The sequence below is a fragment of the Octopus sinensis genome, linkage group LG17 (assembly GCF_006345805.1).
Source record: "Octopus sinensis linkage group LG17, ASM634580v1, whole genome shotgun sequence".
NCBI classification, from domain to species: domain Eukaryota; kingdom Metazoa; phylum Mollusca; class Cephalopoda; order Octopoda; family Octopodidae; genus Octopus; species Octopus sinensis.
In genome coordinates, this window is record NC_043013.1 from 19,870,308 (window position 1) to 19,882,807 (window position 12,500).

Below are 12,500 nucleotides of genomic sequence, written 5' to 3' on the forward strand. Positions count from 1 at the left end.
AATAATAATAATATCTTTCAGGGATAACTTCCTCTCAGCCTATTTCCGGTGAGAATGGCCAACTTGTCTGTCAGCTTCCAAGTATTGTTGGCCGACGATATCAAAAGCTTTCAAATAGATCAGGGCCCCACGCATACCAGGTTCTTTACCAACACTCTGTATGATGTATCGCGTGAGGTGGAGGTTTTCGTGTATAATTTTGCTGGGGATAGCACAAGTCTGCACATCACCCACCAGTCTGTCAACGAGAAGCGGCAACCACTTTGCTAACACCACGTCCAAAATTGTGTAATCTGTATTTAGCAGAGTTACCGGCCTAACGTTATCAACAATGTCCCCCTTGTTCGACCGGTGTTCTCTATCCTGGTCCTACCGACGGCTATTTCATCCAGACTTAGCCACCTGAGGTCGCTGCGCAAGCGTCCTTGCTTCCACGACTCCCCCAGGCCACGTACATTTATACAGCCTACCTTAAGAACCGCCATGTTGGCAAGGAAGTAAGGAATAGAAAAAATGAGTGACACGTACCCACCTGGTGAGGTTTGTGGTCGAGTGGTTCTCCTACCCTGTCTGTTTTATTGGGTTTCTCTGGGGCCTCCCTAAAAAACCATACGCTGGCCGTAACCAATGTCATACGGTTAGCTCCGCTTAATGCTCGTATAGAACTCTAACGTCATTCGCACCATCATTAGGCTCTCCAGTACTCTAAAAGTGTTGGGGCTGTAGATCAACCCCTCTGTTTCAATGTTCTCGTTTCGTGATATGAGAGGCATCGCTTTTCATTGGCCCTCCTCACTAGCACGAAATTCCACTGCTGCGCGGATGGTTGTTGTTGTAATGACATTTTTCTTTTTAAAGTTTGTTGTGTTTTTGATTCTGTTGTGGGTGTTTCTGATGGTGATGGTAACTGTGGTGCTTGTAATGCTGGAGTTGTCATCAGTATGTCTGTGTTTACAGTCACTTGGATTTCTCTCTTTTTTCTGTGTCTCTTTTTTTTTTACATTTTTGGGCTTTCTCCTCCTCATCACTTGGATGCCATATCATCAGTGTTTCTTCTGGTGTGTGTTCTGCTTCTTTTGTAGTTGTTGTTGTTGTTTCTCCTGCTACTGTAGCTTCTGCCACTGCTGTTAGTGCTACTCCCACTGCCACCTTCACTGTAACAGCTGACTGTTTTGTCTCCTTGGGTTAAATTTCTCTTACTATTTCCCTACCTTTCTGTTGTTGATTTTGTCGATTCATGTGTTGTGGTGCTTTCGTTTGGATATTCTTTCTGCCCTTCTATTCTGGTTCTGCGGGTAGGAAAAATGTAAGTGGCCCGTTGAACCACAATCGTGGCACCTCGGCCTTCTGCCCTCTACGTTTATCCTTAGTTCTACTCCGTTCGAGGGAGAAATCAGGTTTGATCTCGCGTCGAGGAGAACCTTCAGGTAGTCCCAACCCAATTCTCCCTCCTCGATCCTGTAACACCCAGGAGATTCTCTCCGTCGTCCGTACAAATACAGGCGAGAATCTACCATAAATCCAAGCTTGGTGGGACACCAGTCGTAGTAGTACTAGTCGTAGTAGTACTGTTACATGTTACTCTTGCGTTTTCTACTGAACCACAAGTATTTTAGGGGCAGAAAAATTATTGTTCCTTCATCTCTGAAAGTTCTTTTCATATCGATCCTCATATTGATTCAAAAAAATTTTCATAGAGTTTTAGTTGAACCAAGTATAGGGATTCCTTCCTCTCTAACTCTTCGCTCCCATATTAAGGCCTACTTTTCCAAGTTTAGCTCACGGCAAAGCCCCAATAAACGTTGCCAACTATAGTCCCCAAAGCCCTAATAATCGTTGCCACTATGTTCCTCAAAGACCCAGTAATCGTTGCCACTATAGTCCCCAAAGCCCCAATAATCGTTGTCACTATCATGACTGTTAAGTTCTCTGCCACAATAGCTGAGAATTTCCTACTTCAAAGTTACTATAAATATTCTACTTCTTTGTTTTTGATTATAGTATTAAATAGACTTGCTATGCCGATTACAAGACCCTAGTATTAAAAATTGCAAGCGCAAGACAAAGATTCTTGTAGTACGTAGTTGTTTTATGAGCTCGAAGGTCTTCTACAATATGTTCAGATCTTTTCATCACAAACTTCTACATCAGGTATAATGTGAAGGTTTTTACGCAGAAATTGCGTGAGGATGAATGACTGTTCTTGTTATTGGGATGGTTGACTTAATCCTTTATGATCTGGTTTAGTTCCATTACCTGGCTGTTTGGTGTCCTTAGCAGAGAACATCCTGCTGCAAGAACTCGGGATAGGTTTTCCGAGAAAGCATAACTTCTTCTCTCCTGCTAGCCCCAGCGACCCTGTAAGAGGATCACCGGCACTACAGTTCCTCATTTCACTAAAAAAAAATTTGAAAAAAATACGATAAGAACAACACATAATTCGTCAGAATATATACGATACTTTAGCAGCTCTAGCGACCGAATTTGGAATATTTCTATAGAGAGAAAGAATTATTTAAGATAGATCACTCTAGAATGCTGTCAGAATGAAGAAGAAATTGGGCTATTGATCCCTTCCATTTTCTCCGTTCCAGATCCGACTTAACTGAAGTGGTTGGAATTAATGTGTAGAGGCGTTTTCTTTAAATAGAATTCTTTGTTGTTTCGTTATGTTTCTTTGTTATTTGTCTTTTGGGTTTTACTTTTGTAGTTGTATCGAAAAAGTTCATGTAACATTTACCAAAGACATTGTTTACCGCACGTGCCGCAGACGTGAGACATTTCCAAAGAACATGTTTTTACGTTGCTCGAAGAAACAAAACAACGCGAAGAACACGCTGTTTCTGTTAGTTATTATTGTTACTGTTGGTGTTGTTGCTGATGTTGGTGGTTGTGGTGGTGGTGGTGGTGGTGGTGGTGGTGGTGGTGGTAGTGATGGAGCTGTTGGCGGTGGTTGGTGGGTGTGGCATTGTTGCTGCTGTTGCAATTTTTGTTATTGCTTTTGTTTGTTCTGTTTTGTTGTTGTTGTTGTTATTGTTGTTTTTCTGGTTGATATGATGATTATCGTGAAAGTTTTTGTTTTTTTTCCTTTTCTGAGATTCTATAATGTTTAAAGGGCATCTGTGGAAGGTGTTGCGGCAAATGTTTTGGAAACGAGAGAAACAAACAAGCGAGATAAGGGAGAGAGAGAAAGAGAAGAAGGAAAGAAAGAAAGAAAGAAAGAAAGAAGAAAGAAAGAATGGAAGGAAGAAAGAAAGGAAACGAAAGGTGGACGAAAATATTAGGGAAATAGAGAAAACAGAAAATTTTATAAAAAAAAAGAAAGTAAAAAAGAAGAGTGAGAGAAAAAAGGTATAAAAAGCATATTTAGAAGATGAAGAAGAGAAGAAGAAGAAGAAGAAGAAGAAGAAGAAGAAGAGAAGAGAAGAAGAAGAAGAAAGAAGAAGGGAAGGGAGGGAGGGAAGGAGGTGGATGAGGGGTATGAAGGGATGGTGGAGGAAGAGGAGGAAGAGGAGAAGGAGAGAAAGGGAGGAGGAAAAGACGGGAGGAAGGGAGGAGGACAATAGGAAGAAGAGAAGGAGAAGAGAACTAGTAGCAAAGGAGTAGGAGAATGAGGAGAAGAAGGAGGAGGAGAATGGAGGAGGGGTTGGCTGAGGAAGAGGGGTATAGTGGAGAAGGATGAGGATGCAGGAGGATACTGAAAGATGGAAGAGGAGGAGACGAAGGCGGAAGTGGCGAAAGAGGAGGTTCCTAGGCTAATCCACCTAAGTAAAATGCAAACCAACTCTTTGAATGAAATATTGCCAGTTTGTATCTGCGTGGTCGAGCGATATCCAATCAATATTGGAGGCTGGGAAGTGTGATATTAATAATATTGTATCGATATATTTAGCCCTGGGTCGTCATTCAGCTTTAATTTCTTCGCACTGTGAAATGGAAACCTACACTGGTTGACTGGTTAGTGAGGATTTTATGAATAGGGGAAAAATGTGGGGGCGGCGGGTACTGGTGCGGATGCGTGGGGATGGATGCTGGTGTCGCTGGTTGTTGTATTGGAAGGGGTGATGGTGATGGTGGTTTGGGGAGTAGTTGCGTTGGTGTTGGTGGTGGCGGTAGCAGCGGAAGTTGAGGCGGCGTCTGAGCGGCGACGTCTGAGGTAGTGGCGGCATTAGCGATGTTGGCGTCAGTTTCGATGTTGGCACCGGTGACGACGGTGGAGAAGCGGCGTCTGTGACGGTGGAGGCGATGTTACTGGCCGTTACGGTGGTGGTGGTGGTGGTGGTGGTGAGGGTGCCGTTGGCGTCATTAGTGATGGTGGCAACTGTCGTTGCGGTGGTGGTAATGATGATGGCGGAGGTGATGGTCAAGCGTTTATGTCACTGGCTTTTAGCTGGTGGCGGTGGAGGTGGTAGTGTTGGTGAATATTGTGGTGTAGTAGCGGAAGTGGTAGAAATGGAGAGTAGTAGTGTTAGTGATGTTGGTGCGGCTCCTACAACAACAACAACCAGAAATACATCTATAACAAATATATTCAAATGCCTATATAAGGTAACTAATTGTTGTGGCTTCGTCTTAGGCCAGCATTGAATCAACAGATATAGGATTAAAAGGCAATCCATCCATGACCATCTCAACTTTTGCTATCTCCACAAAATCCAGGATGACATTATCCAACGTGTTCTCTAAGAGAAGTGGCGTCTGATGTTAAGATCTGACTGTTATTTCAAGCAGGTCTATCAACCACGCAGAAGACCTCCCTCGTGGGTCCAATGATGTCATTCAAAAGTAAAGTTGATTATTCGATGGCCTATGTCATATGACCAATAAACATGGATGATTATATAAGCGCTGCAAAATATTGGTTTTAAATTTTGGCACAAGGCCAGCAATTTTGAGGGAGGGGACCAGTCGATTACAACGACCCGACAGTGTTCAGATGGTATTTAATTTATCGATTCTGAAGGGATGAAAGACAAAGTCGACCTCAGTGGAATTTGAACTCAGAACGTAAAGACGGACGAAATGCCACTAAGTATTTTGTCCGGGGCTCTAACGGTTCTGCTAGCTCACTACTTTATGTCACCAATAAATATTGATGACTCAATTAATCCAAGTCTATCATCAAAAACTTCCAACCGTGACCTTACGATATTTTGGGGCTATCCTAACTCGAAACATATTTAATCCGACCAACAGGATGACAATAGTTAATCTAGACCTTTGTTTTTCAACATTTTTAATGTCCGGGCAAGGTCGAAATCTGGATTTTTTTAGGGAGCCACACCAAAAATGTAAGACAGCTCAATTAAAGAAAGAAAAAGTATTATGTTTATAGAGAGAAGACGGTCGGGAGCAGCTGGAAGAACGCTTGAGGACTGAATGCGGCCCTGATAGCTGCGGTTGAGAACCGCTGATCTTGACCACAGCTGTAGGAAAGAAAGTTATGTATTGGTTTCAAATGTTGGCAGCAGACCAGCAAGTTCGAGGCAGCGGCTAAGGGTCGATTACGTCAACCTCATTACTCAATTGGTAGTTATTTATTTATCAACCGCGAAAGGATGAAAGGCAAAATTGATCTAAGTGGAATATGAACACAGAACTTAAAGACAGACGAAATGCCTTTAACCTTTTTGCCCAGCGTGCATAACGATTCTTATTTCTTTACTACCCACAAGGGGCTAAACATAGAGAGGACAAACAAGGACAGACACACGGATTAAGTCGATTACATCGATCCCAGTGCGTAACTGGTACTTATTTAATCGACCCCGAAACGGTGAAAGGCAAAGTTGACCTCAGCGGAATTTGAACTCAGAACGTAGCGACAGACGAAATACTGCAGAGCATTTCACCCGGCGTGCTAACGTTTCTGCCAGCTCGCCACCTTATGCAGATAAATATTTCAAGATAAAAACACACACACATCCTTCCATCCTTTCCATCCTTTCCATTCATCTTTTTTCATTTCCATTTTCTTCTCCGTACATCCCTCCGTACATCAATAAATACATATGCATACACACAGACACAGACACATATGATTTACTTTAAAACTAGACAGCTATTTCCGCATATTGTGTTCCGTCAGGGTTTGATAATTATATTGTGATTAAATAACACAACGCAGAAGTATTGTTTTCATGAGGAAAGAAATGATATTTATTTTGTGCTAATTGACACTTTGGTGCCTCACTTCTTTTGAAATAAACACTTATTTAAATTTCGAGTCATCTCCTTTCTATTTGTTCGACTGATCTAAGCATTGTTTAACAATATATTACTTTCTTAAAGGTGCTCAGCTGGCCGAAACGTTAGCACGCCGGGCGAAATGCTTAGCGATACTTCGTCTGCCGCTAGGTTCTGAGTTCAAATTCCGCTGAGGTCGACTTTTCTTTCATCCTTTCGGGGTTGATAAATTAAGTACCAGTTACGCACTGGGGTCGATATAATCGACTTAATCCCTTTGTCTGTCCTTATTTGTCCTCTCTATGTTTAGCCCCTTGTGGGTAGAAAAGAAATAGGTATTTCGTCTGCCGCTACGTTCTGAGTTCAAATTCCGCCGAGGTCGACTTTGCCTTCCATGCTTTCGAGGTCGATAAATTGAGTACCAGTTACACACTGGGGTCGATGTAATCCACTAGTCCTCTTCCCCCAAATTTCAGGCGGATGAGGAGGAAAGGATTAAAGGCAGTGAGCTGGCGGAATCGTTAGCACATCGGACGATATACTTAGCGGTATTTCGCCCGTCTTTATGTTCCGCCCAAGTCCATATTGTCCTTCATTCTTTCGGGGTCTGTAGAATAAGTACCAATTGAGTACTGCAATGGTCTCACCTCCTCCCCTGAAATTGCTTGCCTTGCACATATAGTAGAAGGATTATTATTATTTATTGTTTTTGCACAGCTTCTAACGCTGGAGATGTACTACGGTGTCAGCTGTTCACTACCAGTGAATTAAGGTAACACTCCTGATTTTTCGAGTATCATCCGGAGTGTTCGAGCGGTTCCAAGCAGTGCTCTTTTCTGCAAGTGCTCCACTCTCATTGCGGCCCCTGTTTGTTCCATATACTTCTCAAGGTTTTTACTCACTGTTCCCAGGGCTCCGACAATTATTGGTACTACTGCCACCTTTTTCATCGACCACCACTGCTTGATGTCCCAAGCTAACCTGTCATGTCGACTTTCCTTTCTTCTGTTTTATCACACACCTTGTTGTCAGCTGCTATAGCCATGATCCAGAATCGCTTGCTTCCTTACTCAACACTATATATGGTTTCCTATTTTCTATTTCATGGTCGCATTGAACCATAAGATCCCAAAGGACCTTTGCAATAACATTTTCGATGAAGCCTTCGAGTTTATCATGTTCGTACCACTTTTTTGCTCTGTCAAGTCCATACCTGTTGCAAAGTATCCTATGGACAAGTGTCCTTACTAGATTGTCATGACACCTCTTATATTCTTTCTGGGCTAGTGGCATACATTGACTGGTAATATTCCGTACGGCTTCACCATGTTGTCCACAAATCCTGCACTTACCACTTTCTGATGTGTTGTCTATTCTGTATTTGAGGTAATTCGTTCTTAATGCTTGCTCTTGGGCAGCACAGATAGAGCCTCCGTTTCCGATTTTAAATCACATTTATTCATCCATAGCCATCTTTTTTCAACATCCCTACGAAATTGCCCATGCATTCCTTTCTTTATCCACCTGTTTTCAGTTTCATTCCTTCTCAAGTACTTTATCTTTACAATTTTCCATCCTACATAAGTCTGACTTTCTTACTTTCAATAATAGTGATTCTGTGGCATTTTTTACATCTCATGCTGTTTACTTCTGCTCTAATGCTGTGTTCGCATCCAATCAGTGCACTTCCCCCTCCTTCTTCTTTGTACATACAGTCTGTCTGTGTCACATTTTGGGTGGAGTATCCGATATCTAGTTAGCAACTTCCTTGCCTTTCTGTCTAAGCTGTTTAGTTCGTCTACTGCCCATACGATTACCCCTGCACCATATTTAAGTAGTGAAATTGCCCCGGTGTTGATAGCTTCAATCTTATTCCGCCCGTTTAATTTCGATTATTATTATTGTTGTTGTTGTTGCTGTTGTTGTTGTTGTCGTTGTTGTTGTCGTCGTCGTTGTTGTTGTTGATGTTGTTATTATTATTATCATTATCATTATCATTATTATCATTATTATCATCATCATCCTCATCATTATTATTATTATTATTATTATTATTATTATTATTATTATTATTATTATTATATTATTATTATTATTATTATTATTCATGAACACGGTCTTACTAATTATCATCGGCGTCAGGAGGTACTAATTTGGCAATACTTTCTCAGCTCAACTTCGCTGTTTTTGCATTTAAAATTACCGAACAATTCCTGTTATCTGGCATTTTATCGATTCTTTGCCGGATGGACTCACAGAGATTCCGATAGTTTCGCAAATTTGTAATGACAAATGAGTAATTCCTTCATTTATTATTAATCTAAATAATTAAGCAATCACCTCGTGACAGATTCGATCCCTTGAGACTTTAAGAAGGAAAAGGTGAGAAGAGTCTTGTCTTTTTTATTAGTAACAATATCCTAATAAATTTCACCATTTTTCATGAGTCCACCAAGACTTTTAAGTAGACACCCACTAACGTGTGTTGTAACCTGAGTCAACTATAAGGCCTATTCATGTTTGTTTGCCAGACAAAGCAGCTATATTTCCCTTTAATTCATAACAGTATATCATAGACGGAAAGACACTTTCAATAACATAGATCAAGGAACACTGCCTGAACAAAAACCAACGGAATGGTCACAGTTGGAATACTTTTGACGATAGATCTGCTTATTCAGTAGCATCCTAAGCATAAATAACAGTAAAAGTCCCAATTAATGCCTATAATGTTAACCAAATATTTTTGATAATGCAGTCCTAGATACACTGTGCGATTGAAGGACGGAATGCGTATGTGCGGACCACTTTTGATGTCAAGTAAGGTTAATCAGCAATGACCTAAGGCGAAGCAGCAATAGCAGTGGAGGCGCAAAGGCCCAATGGTTAGGGCAGCGGACTCGCGGTCGGAGGATCGCGGTTTCGATTCCCAGATAGGGCGTTGTGTGTGTTTATTGACGGAAAACACCTAAGGCTCCACGAGGCTCCGGCAGGGGGTTTTGGCGACCCCTGTTGTACTCTTTCGCTCCAACTTTCTCTCACTCTTTCTTTCTGTTTCTTGTCCCCGACTTCCTACGCAACCGCTGAGCCTGAATGCTCATTCATCCATCTGTCGATGCTTTCGGTGTCGGGGGTTGACCTGCTTTCTCTTCTGCGGGTCTTACGAATAGCAAAGGACCACGTTTCGGACTTCTCCCAAGAGGACGAAGACCGCTTCGCTCAACAAACAAACACAGCAGTAATAGCAAGACTATTTTGGATCACAGTTTTCTGGTTGCCAATTCATCTCAAATACAAAAGTCGACAACAACTAAATTGACACACAATTATAATCTTCTGAAGTTTTGGTTTTTTGATTAACCCTGCGGTCAACCATTTTCAAGCGCACCCATCGTTAAGCAAGTACCAGCTGTGACCATACCGTATTTTTAGGGTATCCAGAGCTATATAACCTAATATTTTCTTTTTATCGTTTTTTTTTGTTTTTTGAGAGGCTCTATTAGGTTCATCGGGAAATTTGGCTGATATTTCCGGTCAGTCAAGTAATCAGATAGCAGACTCATACACACATTTATATAGACTACCTGAAAGACTGCCCTCTGGACGGTTTTCCGATAGTCAGTTGATGATATTTCCCTAGCTGATTCCCAATAATTTTTATATTTTAATTCTAATTATTATGTTTTTTTTAATTATAGTGCTCACTTGTTTAATAAATATTGTTTTCATTATTTTATCGCAGTCATAATCTCTCTTTTTAAAAAAAACATCAAGGTAGTACAAATACGTTTAAAGAGCCCCCACCCCCACCCCGCAAAAAAAAGAGAAAACAGCAGCCGTCATATAGAGATATTTTAACACCTATAGCGTATGAAATTGCCATAGCAACAAATTCATTTGCTAATTCTTAGATAACGACGGAAAGGAAATAAGTCACACGGGTTCGAATCTTCAGAAAATTTTAATAAGTTGTTCAATATAATTTAATTTCAGTATGTATAAACAATAAACTGAGAGCATTTACACAGCGAATTTAAGTCAACAAAAAACCTGATTTCCTCATCTGAAATAACGAAATAAAACTGGAAATAAAAAAAATTGCAATGAATATATATTAAGTAGATTTTTATTAGTGAAAACAATTAGAGGCAGGATAGAGAGAAAGTGAGAGACTGTGTTGCAAATGAAGCGAAAGATTTTGCCAGAACATATCAATATTGTTTGTCAAATGTTAAAACCTACTCTGCCGTGAACGTAAGGCTTGGCAACAAATATTTAAATTTGTGATAGTAAATAATAACAGACGCTTCGCAAGTGCCTTTTTATCGATATATATTAACAGAGGAATTTATAAAAAATTTCCAGAGTCAAACCTATGATATGGCTATTATGGAAGATATGACTAACTAACTAAGAGACGTAATAGAAGTTTATATGTAGATATATAGCTGAGTCAATCTGTTATATATATTTATCATTAATAATTGGTAGAACTTACACAGGTGTGCACAGATAGATAGATAGATAGATAGATAGATAGATAGATAGACGGAAGGATTGATGAATACATACAAACACACACACACACACACACACAAAAGTTGGGTGCTGTAAGAACACATGGGGATGGCATATCCTTCCTTTTTCAAATATACCCAAATTGAAAATGATCTAATATAACGATATCATTCATCCAGCATGTGTCGAAATATGCAAGAACAATTGAATTCCTCACGAATACGTGTTTTTTTACATATAATTTATTTGTTAATTCTATTTAATGAAACCTGCTAAAAGCAATATTTTGCTTTAAAGTAGTATATCCTTGTAGGCACAATTGTCAGTAATCATACTATTTCCATTTTTCTCATCCAATGTTTTTACATTAGCCTTTGTTCGAACTCTACATAATGCGACATACTATGTGAGAAGAATGGTATCGGAACATATATTGCAATTTGTTCAAATGTCTGCCCATGTGCCTTGTTGCACATCAAAGCAAAAGATGGCTTGACAGGAAATTGTTTGCGTGTGAATGTGAATGGAAATTTCATTTCTTGAAATACATGTGACATTCTTGGGATTTGCAGAGTTGATCCTGCATAAGGACCAGAAGCAACTTCAGCCTCAGTAACATGATCATGTAAACTGACAATGATATAGCGTGTGCGATTGCAATGCTCATTAGTAGCATTTAAATTTCTCTGCATCATTTTTTCTTCGGTTTGAGAATGTGTGGAAATCCTGATGGAGTAACTTTGTTGATGAACTCGATTGGGTTTCATTATCAACCGTATCTGAGCTTCTGTATATTCTCAGCTCACCAGGGAGCCTGGTCAACAGAAAACCATTCACAAATTGTGCTGCTTCATTTGTTGGAGTAACAATCGTTCTATTTGCAAGCCACACAGTGTTTGTGAATTTAGTTTTGAGGTCAGCATATACAAAATCACATAAATCTGAAAGAGTACCACTTTCAAGGCAAAGGTTATTGGGTAGTTTGATTTTGGATTCACCTAGGCCTTGTTCAACAGAAATGTTACCATTTCCTACATCAAGAGGGTAATTAGCAAACTCTTTTTCTTCAGAATGACCTTCGGTAAGAAGTCTTAGATTGGTTGTCAACACCACTGCTTCCACATGATCGCAAAGAAACGATCTCTTTAGTGTTGCATCAACAATTTTTGATCTGACATCGTTATTTTGAAGTAGAATATTCTTCTCTAGAGACATCCTAACCTGTCGGTAATGTGTAGCGGAAACAGAACCATGTCTACGTCTCCGTGTATATTCAGGCATCTCTTTCAGTCGCTTTGCTTTGGTTTCATCCGACTGAGTTGCCCATCTTTCCCTCTGCCGTCTTGCCTTTGCTGCTAAATTTTCATTTTCCATCGCATAGGTTTTTAAAAGCCTTATGCCAATTGAAAAATTCAAATGTGATATTTGTGTAACAAAGAAAAGAAATTTGGAGTGTATGTGTGCGTGTGTGTGTGTGTGTGTGTGTGTGTGTGTGTGTGTATGTGTGTTTGTGTGTGTTTGTGTGCGTGTTTGTGTGTGTATGTTTATACTAGAGAGACAGTGTGAGTGTGTTTGTGTGTGATAGGGAGTGGGGAGAGAGAACATTGGAAACATTGAATGAAAATAAGCATGAACTGAAAAACAATCCATCTTGTTTAGAAGCGATCACATAGTTAAATTAAGGCTTACATTAAGATCTACTCCGCAGTGAATGTAATGAATATTTAAGCTTATGAAGAATTTGACGCAGTGAATGCAATGAATATTTAAATTTGAGAGAATATGCAGTTAAATAT

At 40.1% G+C, this 12,500-nt stretch overlaps 1 protein-coding gene across 1 annotated transcript in view; it reads right to left on the reverse strand.

The window, feature by feature from the left end:
* LOC115221009 (GATA zinc finger domain-containing protein 14-like) overlaps positions 1–12,500 on the reverse strand; it is a gene marked incomplete at both ends in the record, with an annotated part of 273,917 nt that overhangs the window by 139,002 nt on the left and 122,415 nt on the right.